This window comes from Megalopta genalis, chromosome 2, assembly GCF_051020955.1.
Source record: "Megalopta genalis isolate 19385.01 chromosome 2, iyMegGena1_principal, whole genome shotgun sequence".
NCBI lineage: Eukaryota > Metazoa > Arthropoda > Insecta > Hymenoptera > Halictidae > Megalopta > Megalopta genalis.
The window spans coordinates 16,313,687-16,330,910 of NC_135014.1; the positions used below are offsets into that span (position 1 = coordinate 16,313,687).

At 39.5% G+C, this 17,224-nt stretch overlaps 1 protein-coding gene across 1 annotated transcript in view; it reads left to right on the plus strand.

The window, feature by feature from the left end:
• Positions 1–17,224, plus strand: part of neo (ZP and PAN domain-containing protein neyo) — a 371,329-nt gene that overhangs the window by 62,640 nt on the left and 291,465 nt on the right. Inside the window, exon 2 of the mRNA XM_076518589.1 lies at positions 6,334–6,375. The gene's annotated coding sequence lies outside the window, so the exon portion shown is untranslated. The remainder of the gene's footprint in view (positions 1–6,333; positions 6,376–17,224) is intronic.

The following is a 17,224-nucleotide window of genomic DNA, read 5'->3' on the forward strand; positions in this document are numbered from 1 at the left end:
ACGCTTTGAACAAAACGCCCCGTCCCCTCCCCTTAAGCTAACCACAAACTTTTGTAATCGCTAAGCCTCTTGAAATTAATAAATTCTATCTTCCCGGTGCTTTTGATCACTTTCATGTACGAGTTAATGATTGCTCCATTTCGCGTACCAGTTCCTCTCGATTGCAACCTAACTAACTTTGTCGTTTACCAAACAGCCTCGGTAATTTTTCCATCGGAAAACGCTTCCCGATATACAATTTCCAATAATTTTTCCCAACCAGATTCGGTAATTAAAACCGGCAAACGTCACTAGCTGTGCGGCATGTTCCTATTAACATAACTGGATCTTATCTGAAACGAGGAAAGATGTCTTTTCGCCGAATGAAATATCACGCGCATCTTACGTTAATTGATTTCAATTGAGCAATCGTTGTCTCGGTGCGCGAAATAAAACAGCTGAAACCTGGTCACGCAAGTTGAAACCATTTAACCATTTCACGCCTCTCTGTCTGCCAATTGCAAAGCATATGTATAGCACTTCTGATTAGTAGAAACATTCACGACTAAACGGTGTTCTTTCGCGGCAAACCTACCGTGCTGGCCGAAATGATCGGTCTCACATATTCTTATATACATATATATAGAGAATATAATATGATATATTCATATATTATATATATGAACATATCATAGTCATATACGATCGAATAAATTTCCTAACGCTAGGTTCGCGGAACTGGTCAGAATGTCGGGTCATTAATTGTTTAATTCACGATTATTTAGATCGTAAAGATACATTTATGATTTATTTATTCAATATATGTTTTACTTGCGTTTAAAATCAAGAGAAACGTATTATTGTTACTTTTATGAACTTGAATTAACGCTAGATGTACAGAACACTGAAAGCAGTTGGTTTATATTGTTACTTCTATGAACAAATATAAAACAATTGCTTTCACCTTTCTGTAAATCTAGTGTTAATTCAAGCACACATTATAATGAAAACAGCGAGAGACGTCTAAATAGATATTTTGTCTTGTAATTTTTATAAAGAAACGCATGTGTGATGTATTTGATGCTCGGTAGATTTAGTGTTAAAACCCTCCATTTACGTGTTAACCTAATCGATTTTATTTTTTCTCGATTATATATATACAGGATATCCGAAAATTATTATTTAAGCGAGAAATGAGGAGTTCTCGAGGTCATTTGAAGCAACTTTTTCCTTAGCGAAAATGCAATCCGCGGCTTTGTTTACGAATTATTAACGGAAAACAGTGACTAATGAGAGGCGAGATTAGCTGGTGCGAAGCGGCCGAGCCAATGAGTGAAACTGGCTTCGAACGCTCGTTGGCTCGGCCACTTCGCGCCAATTAATCTCGCCACTCATTGGTCACTGTTTTTCATTAGTAGCTCGTAAACGAAGCCGCGGATTACATTTTCGCCAAGGAAAAAGTTACTTCAAATGAAATCAGGAACCCCTTGTTTCCCGCTTGTACAATAATTTTTTGACATCCTGTATGTATATAAATGAATTCAATGTTAAAAATTTGTATACATTGTACGGAATCGAATCGATACAAGAGCTAGATCTTTTCCGAAACTGGCAATTCATTTATGTTCGATTTAATTATCCAAATTTTCCGATTTGTTGATTAGTATACTGCGGGTTTCACGCATGTATAACAGCAATAGACGGGTGAAACAGGGAACAGTGAAAAGATGAAAGGAAACTAAGAATGTTGGTCCACCAATTTAACCTAATTATAATATACTAAAATTATTATACCGATACTAAAATTATTGAAGAAAGAAAGAATACTCTATGTAGCTCATTTGTCTTGGAACCTATCGAGAAAATGATTGTTTTGCATAAAGATCCGCAGTCTACTGACTAATCTACGAAGGTTGAACAATGTTCAGAAGTAAACGGTTCTCCAACTTTTGCTTTAGAAACTCGACCCAACGATGGTATACTAAGCCATCTACGAATTCAAAAATGCCCGTTTTAAACCAACGTGCCACGAAAGCAATGGCGGATCCGATCGCGGTGGCGCAGCGGAGGATGGATCTGCAGCAGGAAAACAGGTTCACGTAGGAAGCTAGACAAATATGTGTATCTATCTCTTCCGGAAATGCCCATTATCGACAGATTAAACGGTACCATTTGAGATCTCGATGGTGCCGGTGGTCCGACTCGTCGATTTATGTCGACTGCTGTGCTTAACGGTCGTTTCGGTCTGGCAGTATCGTCCACGACCGATGAAAAACCGTCCCGGGCCTTCCGCGAGACCGTCCTGAGCCGGTAATGCGACCGAATGCCGGACAAATCGCAAATGCCGGCGAGATAGAGACAAGAGAGAGCGCGAGAGAGACAGAATGGAGAGGGAGAGAGAGAGAGAGAGAGAGAGAGAGAGAGAGAGAGACAACCACGGAAATCGCTCTGGCATCAGGATCACGCCACGCCGCGTCGCGTCGCGCGCTTCTTGATTTCGTAACGTGTTCCTTTTACAACCCTCTCAGGACATATTAGTCGCATGGCAGCGCGTTACGTGCGCCGCACGGCTAATTATTAATGGTATGGTTATTACCGTTACAGTCACCGCAGTTATGTGCCATAAACTAACGTTTTATCGATTCGAACCGGACCCGCTTTGTCCAGCCATTCCGAGGCACCTTTTGGCACTCTTAGATTCCCCGCGGTAATGACCGGCTACGGTTACCCAATTAAAAAGTCTCTGTAACGCTAAGAGTTTACTTCCTTGAGTTCCCGCGAGAGGTGCCTGCGAGACACCGGTGCTCGTCGATATATTCTTTTTTCACATTATGTTTAAGTATAAGCGTCGTACTATTACGTCGCACGATTAGTGTTGCTGTAGTGGGTACCACACACACACACACGGAAACACAATGGAAAATCTCACCGATAGTTTTATATAGCACCAGCGGACTATGTCAGAAGTAAACCTTTAACCCTTGCGCCAGTAATCGGATACCTTTCTGCAGGTTCTCTTGAAAATATTTTTTCTTCCTGGTAAAATATTACAATATGCGGCTAGATCGTTGTTATTTGGCACATTTTGTTATCAGAATTGTTTTAAAATTGAACGATAAAGTTTATTGGAGGATATACGGTTGTTCAATAACCGCAATATAGGAGACGAGGATATTGAGTACAGAAATTCTCCAGAAAATTAATAGAAATAATTTTTTTATCGTGACAATAAATATAAATTAAACTTTTAACGAATGTTGATACAATTATACGGGGCGTCCAGAAAGGTTGGTTTTCAATCAATCATTTTCGTACGCACGTTTGTATGAACATTTTTCATCTATTTGACCTCAGTGACACGTAGTACAGTAATTTCTCTCTAATTCGCGCTCAGATTGCGCACAAAAATGGACAATTTGGGAAGAGGAGACACGATTATTCGAGCCTTGCGGCTCGCTTTTATAGTGACCGATTGTCAACAACTACAGAAACCAGCCGCAAGGCTCGAAATAATCGCATCACCTCTTCCCAAATTATCCATTTTTGTACGCGATCTGAGCGCGAATTAGAGCGAAATTACAGTACAAGCTTGGTCCCGACCTTTCTGGCCACCCTATGTAAAGGTCATACGAAACGGTAACGTAACATATGAGCTCGTCATAAGGGTACCAGGATACCCGGTTATGGAACAACGTCGACGATTTCGGTTATTGATGTATGGGTTAAGATCACAGGAGTAAGCACGAAGTCGGACCAACCCTCCTACTTACACCGTGTGCTTCGCGAAGAAGTTATGCGGACTGGTTCCACAGTCGCTTATACAGACTCGGAGTGGTACACCAGACGCGACTTTTTCCTAATAAGATGACGAGATCTCGCCTCGGATTCTACGGATATCGTTGATAACAGCTCCAACGCTTACTGCACTTATCGCTCGATAAGCGTGTACCGAGCCAGCGAGCGATATCTTTCGCAAATAGATCGCTCGATTCCTGAAAGCGGATGAAAATGTCGTAGAGATCGAGTCCGATGTGACTCACAGTTTTGTCATTTTATTTGGTGCGGCAAGATCGTTGGACAAGTTATCCTGCTGCTTTAATCTGAACAAATCGATTGACAAACAAGTTCTTTGACCGACAATTGAGTAACTTTTCTAAGTACTAACCAACATTGGCTACCAACGACGAGATATTTCGTGGTAGACGACCACCGCGACGCGTCTGTTAAAGGCTCGTTACTAACAAAAAAAGATTTATTTATCAGTTTTTACTTATTATGTTTTATTTAATTTAAAAGAAAGATATGTTGGCGAATAGAACAGATTTCTTCGAAATAAGCTCGGTAGTCAATGTGTTAAAAATTCCATGAATTCGAAACAATTTATTCGATGAAAGAATTATCGAAAAGGTGAGATTGTATGCTATTGAATGCTCTCAATTTTCTAACATTTGGTCCACTGAATTCGGTAGAAAAGAAATTAATTTCATAAGTCGAGCAGAAAGTTTGATCACCGCGGAGTTGTTTTGTTCACTCTACAGCTATAAAAATATAAATCTATATAATAATCTATAAATCTATTGGGTTGGCAACTGAGTTCCCGCCGTTTTCCAAACTTTTTTAAAACTATTTTTTAAATAATAATGCATTAATAACTGAGCGGGAGCTCAGTTGCCAACCTAATATTAATAATATAATAATAATAAGTCCGTATAAATAAACTATATCGATATAAATAAACGAGTAGAGATATTTTATATAGAAAGATCGCCTATTTTACAAGGAAGTTATAACATTCCAAAAGTAATTCAATGTAACAGCAGCTCTTTTAATTTCGTGACAACAAGACGAAGACCTCGGCATCGATTTTTCGAAAAGACCTGAATCACAGAAGGATCATCTGGGAAAGCCGGGAGACGCAGTTCTTGCGTGATGAACGCGGTTGTACGGGAGAGTTCGAGCATGTTCGATTTAGGGGCTCGTCATCGTAGGCATTATTAGCCCCCCCCCCTCCCTCCCAACGGTCCCCGGCCCGCGTTCATCCATTACGAGCCCTCGGAGACGGAAATTTATTCGTCTTTTCTACCTTCTTGGCTCTCCTCCGGCTAACCTTCGCTACGTACTTGGAATATGAGAGCCGCGCGTATAGTCACACCTCCTTACAGGCCCGGGTGAGAGAAAAACCTGGAATTAATACTTCTTTCTGCGCCCGCCTCGTCCCGCCTCGTTCCCAAACGCCCTTCTCGTTCCACCGTCGTCGGCCACTCTATCCTGCTCGCTCGTTTTCTAAGGCGGAACCTCGGAGAAACTGTGAAAAGAATTTAAATTCCGTGGCCCGAGTTCTTATAACGGCTGGTGCGAGGGCTATGTGTCATATTAAAAAGTTCAGCGAAGATCTTGCGCTGGCATTTATTTCTTAGTCCGATGATAATAGGACAGCCAGAATTTTCATGGCATCGCGAAGCGCCGTGCTCTCGCCCCGGCGTTCGTCGAACTGCTCCAATGAATCGTCGGAATTGATTTATTCAAGATTCGAGGGTATATACCCCTCGTTAATAAGCCCGAGCATTTCACTCGATCGCGTAACGGGGGAATCGCAATTATTAGGTTGGCGAATAAGTTCGTGGCGGTTTTTGACAATGTTTGTCTTTTTGCAGTCTAATTTGCAATTAACTTCGCGCCGAATCTTTAATATGCAACATGCGTGCGACTAGCGAGAAAGGAAAGGTATTTTAGTTTATGGTAATGACCGTTATGGGGGATCTTTATGGGGTGTTTATTTTTACGTATATTGTCTTATTGAACGAGGAATATTATGAGAAACCCTATTGTAGTCGGCGGTAATAATTTTAATGTTCGCGCGTCAGCTAGACGCGACAGGATGCAGGAATTATCCCTTAATTGTCACGTCAACAACACGTGAAATTTCATAAAATTGAAGTACATTATTTAATCAAATTCGAATTGAAAAGATGAATTAAACGTTACTTCAAATAAAAATAAATTGAAAATAAAATATTGAAATAATTATGGAATTGAATTTAATATTTAGGATTGGTTTACACCTTTTTGCTACGAAGTTTTTGGAAAATAAAGTCTTTCTGTTTATTATTTTTCTAATTTATTTTTTGAAATCGCTTTTTCTCGAATGAATCGATATTATTTCTACTTTGAAATAACGGCACTGAAAAATGTCACGGTCTAAAATAAACTATTTCAAATAGTTCTTTCTTTCTTTATTTCAATGTGAAATAAAATTTGTCCAGGTTTCGATTAGATAGTATTATTAACTCGTCAAATTTATAACTCGTTTAGAAATAAATATTCAATCATTAGAATATTCATTTTCTGTTTCAGAAAGGCGTACCTTTGAAGCCGCACCTTGCTATCTCCAAATCGGTGAGTTACATTCGTCAAAGCGTTTCAAATGATTTGCAGCAACGATTATTATTCTCGTGGTCGTTGATCCTTTGGTTTGCCGGAGCATTGTAAATCTTATAACAAGGAAAGCGTGAAATCACGAAAACGCAGTGTGTCCATTATACGTTTGATGTGGGTCGTGAAGATTATCAAGACATAGTGAAGCATCAAGAATTTGCGGCTCATAAAGGAATTACTGCGTGGCACTGTTACCCAGAAGCTTTTAGTCCTGTCCAGTGAACAGACGTAGTAATATATCATACGTCGCAAAACACGAATAGTATAATAAGCTAGACGCGCAGATAGTGCGGTTTACGATAACGCGTTTCGGTAGTACACGTCTGTTTCCGTTTAATCTCGATCGCATAAATTGCTCCTGTTTCGATGACAAACATAAGATTTTCGAGTAAACATTCTCGATTTAGGTATAAATAAAATCGAGTCACGTTGTTTAACATTATCGAGCAAGGAATTTTATATCTGATAAATGAAATTCGATCGAATTCATTAAATTCCACTTAATGAAATTATCAAGTACAATAACGACCCTCTATTTAGTTTCTCGCAAATGGCACAAACAATTTTTATTCTGCGCAAAGATCTACAGCCTAGACATTGCAACTTTTATAATGCAAATATCTGCAACGTGTTTCACGAAAATTTCGATGTTACAATTTGCAATGAGATGGATTTAACCGTAGAAGAACGTTGCAATCCATCGAAAACAATGAAAAACGCGCGCGAATTATCCTTGTTAATTTCACGACAAGAATCCCAGCAGAACAATGAGCGTCGAGTGCGTGTCAATTGCGGATCGGTGACGCAGAAACGATAAAGAAGGCCGCAGGATTCACTGCGGCGCAACACAGCGACGAAACCGCTGGCATAGTAATTGTCTGCGAGATTCTATGATAGGCCGAATAAATCGGCGCTTTTATCCAGCCGTCGTGGGTAACGCAATCGAATTGAATCTTCATTGTAAGGAGCAAATTGACAATTTCTCGCGGCGCGTACACGTGTCGGACAATCGTGGCGTACGTTACGTTCGCGCGACAGCTGAATACGCTGAGCAACGTATGCGTTCGGCGTTATTGTCGCAATGTCGGAATTAGCGAATACTTACTCTCGGCAGACGGTTGGAAACGACTGCGCGAAACGAAACGGAATGCAACGAAACTCAACGAAATGGAACGGAACGGAACGAGACGAGACGAAACCGAGGGGGCTCGCGTATGCTCGCGAGCCACGCAATCGGTTTTCCCCCCATTCAAGCAGTCAAACCGAGGAGCACACTTTGCGTACCTTCGGAACAAGCGCACGCAATGCACGCGTGCATTGCGTGCCCATTTTGCATAGCTACATTAATCCCCGCTACGCTCGAGTAATTGCAGATTCCGGTAGTTTGTGGCGCCACGGTCACGTGCGGATGCGGATTTTATTTCGCTGCGAGACGCAATTACCGGCAAAGGCATTCCGGCTCATTTCAGTTCTGAGCTACTCTAATCTTCTCCGTCCTTTACAAAAGGTTAATTGCCAGGACAGAGAAGCCCTTATTGCCGGAAAGCCACGGTGACGTTTCTCCTTTGACGATCGATGGCCGAAACACACTGTCGCGCCGTTCCCGGTCCGGTCAAATATCCTTTCATTGATTGGCGCCGGTGTGTTCGCACCAAGTTCCACGCCGGTCAGCATCCGGCTTCGATCCAACTCAAAGAATTAGTTCTCCGTACGGTTTTCGTCTAACATTCTTCGAAATCAATTTCTTCCGATTAGTGGCAATTCAGTGTTTCTGGATGCGAACAGGAAAAGATTGTAGAAAAGACTGAAGAAAGTATTAGAACTAAAAATAAAGAACTTAGAACAGAATGTGAAACATGGTTGAGACTCGACGGTGGTTGGGGCTGCATGGCAGCATCCGAAGCGACTAATCTTGTCTTGATCGATCGAGTCGATTGAATCGTGTATTAGAGCATCGAGGTGGTTCGACGACATACTAAAAAATTAGTATAAAATGATAAAGTTATAGTAATGAGCGATATGTTGCTGAAATGTAAGCTATAGAATACAATGTGAAACGACAATGTGAAACAAGACAAAACTGTCTTTGTTTATTTAATTCTTTAATTGAATAAAGAATTATTCGAACAAATAAAGAATTATTCAAATAAATAGAGAATTATTCGTAGAAATAGATGGAATTATTCGTACAAATAGATGGAATTATTCGTATAAATAGATGAAATTATTCGAATAAATACAGAATTATTGGAATAAATATAGAGTTATTCGAATAAATAAAGAATTATTCTAATAAATAGGCTTATTCCAATAAATAGAGAATTATTCGAATAAATATATAGAATTATTCGAATAAATAAAGAATTATTCAAATAAATATAATGTATAACGAATAATGAATAATCGTTATCCGAATAAAATGTTCGACTAAAATGAACTCGTACGGATAATTATCTTGCATAAACATTTATTCGACACAATTCGAATAACGTACAACTCCAGTACAAACAAGCGAACAATAACCGTGGCCGCTAACCGTACGCCAGGAGACGGAATGTAAACAACGTTTGAAAGATCTGTAAAAGATTGACCTTCTATGCTTGCCCAGCGTGCACGCCGAATAATCGGCACGGTCGATTCGTCGGACTTTCCGTTACCTGCCCGACAGATCTTGTTGTTTTTTGTTTACGAAGCTCTCTTGTAGTCGCTGTTACGTCTTCGCCGAGCGGTATATGAATGTTACTTGTATTAACGGAGTTGTAACACGGACAACCGTAAGCCGCGTGCAGCTGTAAAACGTGATAAAACAGCTATTTATTTCTCGATGTTATTTCGTTTATGGCTGCGAGGCTCCTTAGAGCGGCGCCGTACTTAGCGACGTTTGAATAGTGTACTCTTTTCATTCAGGGACTTTGACGACTTTCGGTTTACACTTTATAGGTAGTGGCTTCGGAAACGTCCAGCGGGATCCGTCGCTGTTAAACTTTATACTCGATTTGATACGGTCCTAACAACTGTGTTCGGCAAACATTCTTCTGTGTCTGAAATGTTTTTGTAGCAACAAAGTATCGGGGAGTGTACAGTTACTCACAAAATTGAGCATACACCTTTTCAAACGCAATAAGTACTTCAAAACTGGACTATGTGACTTAAATTTTGCTAGATGAGAGCGGGATTAGTCTACTGGACGATGACCAAAATGCTTTTCTCAAATTTGGCTGTTACTTGGAATGACAAAAAGAGAAAGAAATAAGAAACTCTCGTTTTTCAACTTTTTTGTATGAGCCGATAACGGAAATTTAAAAAATGCCTCTCGTAGATCTCGGATGTTGAAAATTTTATCGAAATCAGTTCACGTTTTTACAGGTTTACATGTTGCAGTTTTATCACGATTTTGACCAAAAACTGTAAGAAGTCTGCAGTTTTTTAAATCTTTCAACGCCTGTAGCTCGTCCCTGGATTAACCGATTTCAACCAAATTTTCAACACGCATACAAGTTACCGAGATCTACGTGAGGCATTTTTGAAATTTTTGTCATAGACTGAGATAAAAAAAGTTAAAAAACGAGAGTTCCTTGTTCTTTTTGTTATTCCAAGTAATAGCAAAGTCAAAAACGGGCATTTCAGGCATCGTCTATTAAACTAGTCCCACTATCATTTAAAAAAAGTTCAAGTCATTTAGTAGAATTTTAAAAAAGTTATTGCGTTTTAAAAGGTGTACGCTCAATTTTGTGAGCAACTATAAGAGGTATGCGATGTTTCAGTCTTTTAACTTCCAACTGGTTTCATATCAAAATTTCTTTTTACTTTAAAACAATTAAAAAACGTGCTTCTGAGGGCATTATTCTAAGATGTATTATTTATTATTATTGTATTATTCTATCAATGTAGTTACTAACTGGTGTATATTGATTGCAGATGCCAATTTAATGTCACCATTTCACATGTATGCTAAAGCAAATCCTTATACCGATTTTAGACATTTTGAACATTTTGAACATTTTAAACAATCGCAATTTTAGATGGCGGCTTATTGCATAAAAAAGATCGAGTGTCAGAGGAATAAAAATATCGGACCTTTGTTTTAAGGAAAAACGAGAAGTCATTGGACTTTGACTGCCGTTTTCTGAACAACGTTCTGATCTCTGCGAAAGAAAGGTTTATGATCGTGCCTGGGCAAGTTCATGGGTCTCCAAAGTAAGTAGAATAATTCAAGATATTCCCCGGCAGGGGCCAACCGAGATTGAAAAGTTCAAGTGAAACCTCTGAACGACTATACGCAGTGCCCGTCCGCGCTCTGAAAAGGAAATACATATCAACATTGGCTCAATTACGAGCATAATAACGCAAGCAATTCAAGTATATTTACTTTCAATTTCCACGGTTTACGATTGAAGCGAGTATCGGTAATTGAAGTTGTCCTGTGTCGTAATTACCCCGCATTTAACAGCTGTTGTACGAACGCATATATTAAACACCGATTTCCAATGCGGCGTGTGTCAATAAGAAAAATAAAATGCATTAGCAAGCATAATCTCGGCTTGTGATTGCGTTCCCGGCCGTTAATTCGCATTTCATTTGTGGCGTGTGATCAGAACTGCCAGATTATCCTGTTCACCGTATAACACGAGAGCACTGATACCGCAGACATTTCCGGTTTATCGGTAATATTAAAACGCATTGTTGCCCGGTAATTTATGAAAATTTTCACTCGTACGAACCGTCCGTCGTTCTACCTTCTGCCTGAAACCTCTTGCAAAATTCATCGTATTAACAAAGCTTTGCTTCAATAAAGCTTCCAAAAACAGTTATTGTAAAAGTAGATGATTTACTGCGTCAGTGAATGAAATTTATTAGAGAATGCACCTTGTGGATCATTATTCGCATGCCAATAATTCGATTCATTTGGACAATCGTTTATCAATTTTCTCGACATTAAAACACCCACTAACTTCGCTTCACGATTGTCGCGACTGCGGAGTTGTATTCGCAGAAAACTATCGCATAAATTGATTCGGTTACGTTCACTGTAATTTCAATTATTACGATTTGGAACATTTTTTACATCATTTTACGATCCTTATTTATAGTGATCGATGATTCTTCAGTATGAAATATGAGGTGGTGGAGCCGGTTGCTATGCGGTGACCGATTGTTTTACTTTTGGTTTATTTTCGGACATAATTAACTTTAAATTCATCGAATAAGACATACTAAATTTGTTATTCTTTTATTGTATTTATTTTTGAATAAAAAATCTTCATTTTGCTTATTCATTAATAAGAAATTCTTTATCTCGTTTAACTTTAAATAAAAGAGTTCTTTATTTTGTTTATCTCTTAATACAGAAATTTCGTATGTCTCGATAGATAGATTATATAGATTTATTTTAGAATAAAAAATCTTCATTTTGCTTATTCATTAAGAAGAAATTCTTTATCTCGTTTAACTTTAAATAAAACAGTTCTTTATTTTGTTTATCTCTTAATACAGAAATTTCGTATGTCTCGATAGATAGATTATATAGATTTATTTTGGAATAAAAAATCTTCATTTTGCGTATTCATTAATAAGAAATTCTTTATCTCGTTTAACTTTAAATAAAAGTTCTTTATTTTGTTTATCTCTTAATACAGAAATTTCGTACGTCTCCATAGATAGATATAAAGTTAATTGTGCCCGATAACAAACCAAAAGCACAGCAATTGGTTACCCAAAAGTAACCAGTACCACTACCCCGTTACTTAAATTGCTGGCAAAGGTTGTCCTGACTCCCGCCCAAAATTTCCCCAGACAACGAACGATGCTGGAAATTTCGGAGGATCGTGTACCCAGCATCCGATTGCCCGGATTTCTAGCACCTAGCCTAGTTCCTAGCAGCGGACCGCCTTGAGGGACAAGATAGATGATCGCCGGTGCGGCTTACATAACAGTCGACACGATAAAAGTCTCACCTGGCGCGACCGTGCCCGTGCCACGGGCAACTGGTCCGGTAATTAAACTTTTTCCTTAATCGTCGCCGGTCCATCCGAACGTTATTTATGACGATTGCTGCCGGGGGATCCGCGTCGTCTCCCGTCATCATTCATACTAGAATTAGAAAAGGCCATAACGCAAGAATTTAATCTCATGCCGGCTGGCATGGGGTGGCAGATAAGATAAGAGCAGCGTGGAAGGAGGGCAAGAGGATTGGTGGCGAGCGAGAGCTGGCTCTACCGGCTAGCCAAAGAAAGGAAGGAAGAAAGAAAGGAAGAAAGATAGACCGACGCCGGTGTTGGGTGAAAAAGAGAGAAGACCGGTATAAGAGGGAACCCGGCAAGAAAAAGATGAGGTTCCCGAAGAGAGCTCTCCAAGCCCGGCCGTCTCGTTCACTCCCGTTGGCCGCGGTCGGCTCGGCAGAGCCGCGAGATATCTCGAATAGCAGTGTAACGCGGTAGGACGGCACGTAATTAACGCCTCATGTAGATGGTATCGTGTTGTAGACGATCCGCGTGACGACCGGTGATGTACGGCCCCGCGCTGCCGTACGATAATGGAATATTATTATCGGTCAGCATCAAGTAGTCGGGTTAAACTGGCGGCGGTGGAAACGCGTTGCCAACGAGACCCGGCGTCGGACACCCGATTGCCCGGTTCCAGTAAACTATTCGATGATAGCCGATGATCCGCCGATGCAGCCGTGCGTTAAGACCGGCCACGCAAACACCGAATAGTTCTTCGCGAAGGCTAACCGCGAGGGACAAGCCGATCTATCGCGGAACTTTCGCCGGCCGATCGCCCGACGCGAACACCGCGTTCTAAGACCACCATTGGCTAAACTAAAAGCGGAAGCGGCACGGGGATGAAGAATCCACCGGGAAGACGCGAGACCGCTCCCCACAGATAAGTTTACCCGATGCGGTAGCCACTCTAAATCCAAGCTTCTTCGGCGGAAGGAGTTTCTAATTAATAGATTGTGCACACAGTATATGGCCGCCCCGAACCTCGAGGACACGACCTGTCGATACACCGAACGCTGTATGTACTATCCCGAGGTCGCAGACCTTGGTGTTTGCTACGCGGCGGATGGTGGTTCTCTTTTCTGATAGCGGAATTTCTTAGAATTATTTTTGGAATTCTCGAATCTCGATGCATACTTGCTGCTTTTGCTTCGTAGCGTGGGATAAAGTAAAAAAAAACAGTAGATGTTATGCTAGAGAATTATCTGCGTGAAAAGGAAGCGGAGAATTTGTAGGAAACTGTTTATGCACAGATTTGTGCATAATAGTTTAGATTAGATAGTTTATAAAAGTAACAATAAGACATGTATTCTGATTTTTAACAAGTGTTATTGTAATAAATTGAATAAATAACTCATGAATGTATCTTCACGTAAATCTAATGTTAACAATAGTAGAATAGACAACATGCGTGTCGTAGATTCTTAAAAAGTTTCGCCCATTTAATAGATTGTTAGAAAAGTTAGTTTTCAAGTTTGTTAACCTTCGGTGTCAACTTTCACTCGTCGACGTTTGCTAGGCACAAGCATCGAATGTTTACTTTGTAACGGTACATGTTATCTCGTAGGAAACGTGAAATAGCCATAAGGATCAAAATTGACCTAGCCATCGCCGATCAAGGATTAATCAGGACAATATCCTCCAGAATTTACCACTATGAATATCACTAGAAGAGATTACAAGATATTTTATACACGATTATACACACTTTACGGTAAAAAAACAGTGTATTTTGAAAAAATTCACTTTACAGAATATATTTAATTCCAAATAAAAAAAACCTTGTCATAATCTTGAAGCAGAAAAGCAGTAAATTTTGAAAAAATTCACTTTGTAGAAAATATTGAATATTTTCAAAACTGATTTCAAAAGGATTTTAATAACAAGTATGTAACGATGGATTTTTAGAATTTGAAAGGGGTTTCTTTCAAATGTATAACAAAATTTATAAAAATATATTTTTAAAAAGGTATTAATATCTGTCCCGTATACATATAATGTGTGTAGACTTTATGTTGACTTAGATCGTATCCGGACGGAACAAATCCCTGCGCTATTATCACTGTCATAAATTAGTCAAAAATTAATAAACCCGCTTCTCACGTTATTAGCACAGAAGAAATACAATTTCCCTTCGACTATTATTCGTTGCGATTGCTTCGGGTGATATCGGCTTTTTTCTAAGATAGTGTTAGTAAAACACCGATGTGTATCGGAAAAAAAGAGAACGTTTATAACATCATTAACGGTACTCGTCGCAAATTAGATACCATCCAGGTATCAAGATCGCTTGTCGACATGGATACGACCGATTCGAACGAGTGCTTCGCATTTACGAGTGAAATCATCGTGCAAGAGATTACGAAACGAGACGTTACCGGTTAAACGTGCGCCGCGGATGTATCAGGAAACGATTACAGTTCGTTTCGCGGTTTACTGTGCCGATTCGGCGACGACCGCTCGTCATAAACTCTTCTGGGCGTGCCGCGAGTTCGAAACTTAATTACGCCGGCGCCACAGTAATCTCAAAACAATTTAACGAGTATGCTCTGGAAACTTGATCTCGGATAATCGGCATAAAGGGCCGAGCGTCGAGAGGAAAGGGTTCGTGTTCGCGCTGCGCCGGGGACGTCGTTCAACGACGCGGGAAGACAATGCCGCGAGCTGCCCCCCTCCCGCCCCTCCCCCTTCACGAGGAATGAGAAAGCAGCTAGATCCGAGAAGCCATTGTACGGAACTCGCTGTCGAACTTTGTTGTGACTTCTTAAAAAGTTGTAAAAGACGGCTAGAGGTTCTGTCCACAACTGACGGGACGTCCTTCCCGACAGCCTCCGCCGCGCTCGCGAGAAAATTGACGTCGAGGACGTTTTTCTCACCTCGTTTTCTTGCGACGATCGCCGAGCTGCGGCTGACCACTCGCGCGACCTCTCCGTTTCTTTTTCATCGCTTGTCGCCTCGTCACTTATTACTTGCCTCAATTTCAGGCTATTCATTTGTCGGAACAGTTAGCGGGACTTTCCTCCTATCCGGTCGTGCACCGATCAACGCGAATTTCTGCTTTTTCGTAGCTGAAACGGAAAAACTTAATCGTAACCGTTAGACCACCGCGCGGGTTGACTCACCTGGCAGTCCGACTGCGGCCAGTTCAATTGTTTAAATCAAATTTACGTTACTGTAAATAAATTTTGCGAATCACGGAACTTTTTCCGCACGCTTTCGGAACTTAAATGTGACAATCTGCAACCATCCTATGATGGTTTTATACACAGTGACCCAGAAAAGTGTTCGTACACGTTTCAAAACGCAATACATTTGTGAAAACTGAGCTAAATGACTTACATTTGACTAGAAAGCTTTTTTTAATTTTGCTATTACTTGGAGTGAAAAGGAAAAATTAAAAAGTCTCTTTTCTTAACTTTTTTATCCGAGCCTATAATGAAAATTTAAAAAATGCCTTTTGTAGATCTCGGTAAGTTATATGCGTGCTGAAAATCCGATCGAAATCTTATTACTTTTGAAAAAACGTAGATGTGATTTTGAAATTATTAAAAATTTAATACTCCTCAAATTATGATTAATCACGATTGATAAAATGCTGTTAAACAGGTAAAATTATTTGAAAACAGCATCGATGGAAATGTTTTGTAATACCGTCTTGGTCGCCGGAATACAGTTGGAAGGTTTATCGATGGCTGTTGATTAACGCCCGAATGAAAAATTCATAACGAGCACCTGCTTAAGCACGCGTGATTTACAAATCAGGTACATTTTAATAAAATGTTAAAGAGGCGGTTTTAATAACAGAAACACGCAATCGTCAGAAGTAAATTTTAATTATTCTATTTACGATTGCTTGTAATTATAATCTGACGATCCGTTCAATCCCCCCTTTAACGTTCGTTCCTAATTAAAAGCTGGTAAATGTTTCAAAAAAATCAATATCGTTTCATTCGCATTCGTCGAATATTTATAATGTATGCGCGGCAAAGTATCGAATCAAAGTACAGATGCAACGTCCACAATTGCGTATTAAAATCACCGTACCCGGGACTTTACATCTAATTAACGACGGAAAAAGAATTGATATATAAGTATTAATTATGTTCGTGTGTTTCGGAGCAAGTTAAACAATACGGTAACGTTTTCGATGTTTGTACACGGTCGAATGCTGAAAAGTGTACAGTGTACACGCGATTGCATCGAATCAATTATACATGCATGTTTGACATTTCGACGAAACAAAGCTACGCACTGCTAAATGTTTGCGTTTTTCATGCCCCGGCGATTTTAATTACAGGCTGTTGACAGCTTTGCAAATTCGTATCCATATAAAAATTGCAAACGATTCCAGAAAGCAAGAGTTATTACCAGATCGCGAAATGAAAATTGCTTCCATCAATTGCCAGAAATAGAAATCAAACAGCAAGATGTTTCTTTCGCTAATGATTTTAATCATTTCAAAACGATACATTTGACATTTTCTAATTATTTTAAATATTCTCACTTAATCTCTCACTTAATCTAGTCATAATTTATTACTTTATTATCTAGTAACAACTTATTACTTAATCTAGTAAGTAATTACTAGTTACAATTGAAATTACTGGTAATTAAAGTTGCAAAGCTATTACTTGTAATAAAAGTTAGTAAGTTATTAGTAGGCAATAACTTATTGCTAGATTACGGTTTAAATGCATTTATGACAAAAGTGAGTACCTCAAATGAAAGATAGCATAAACACCTAAACAATTGGTCAACATTAATGTATCATTATCAATACATTAAAACTATTTGGAAAAGGAGAATAAATA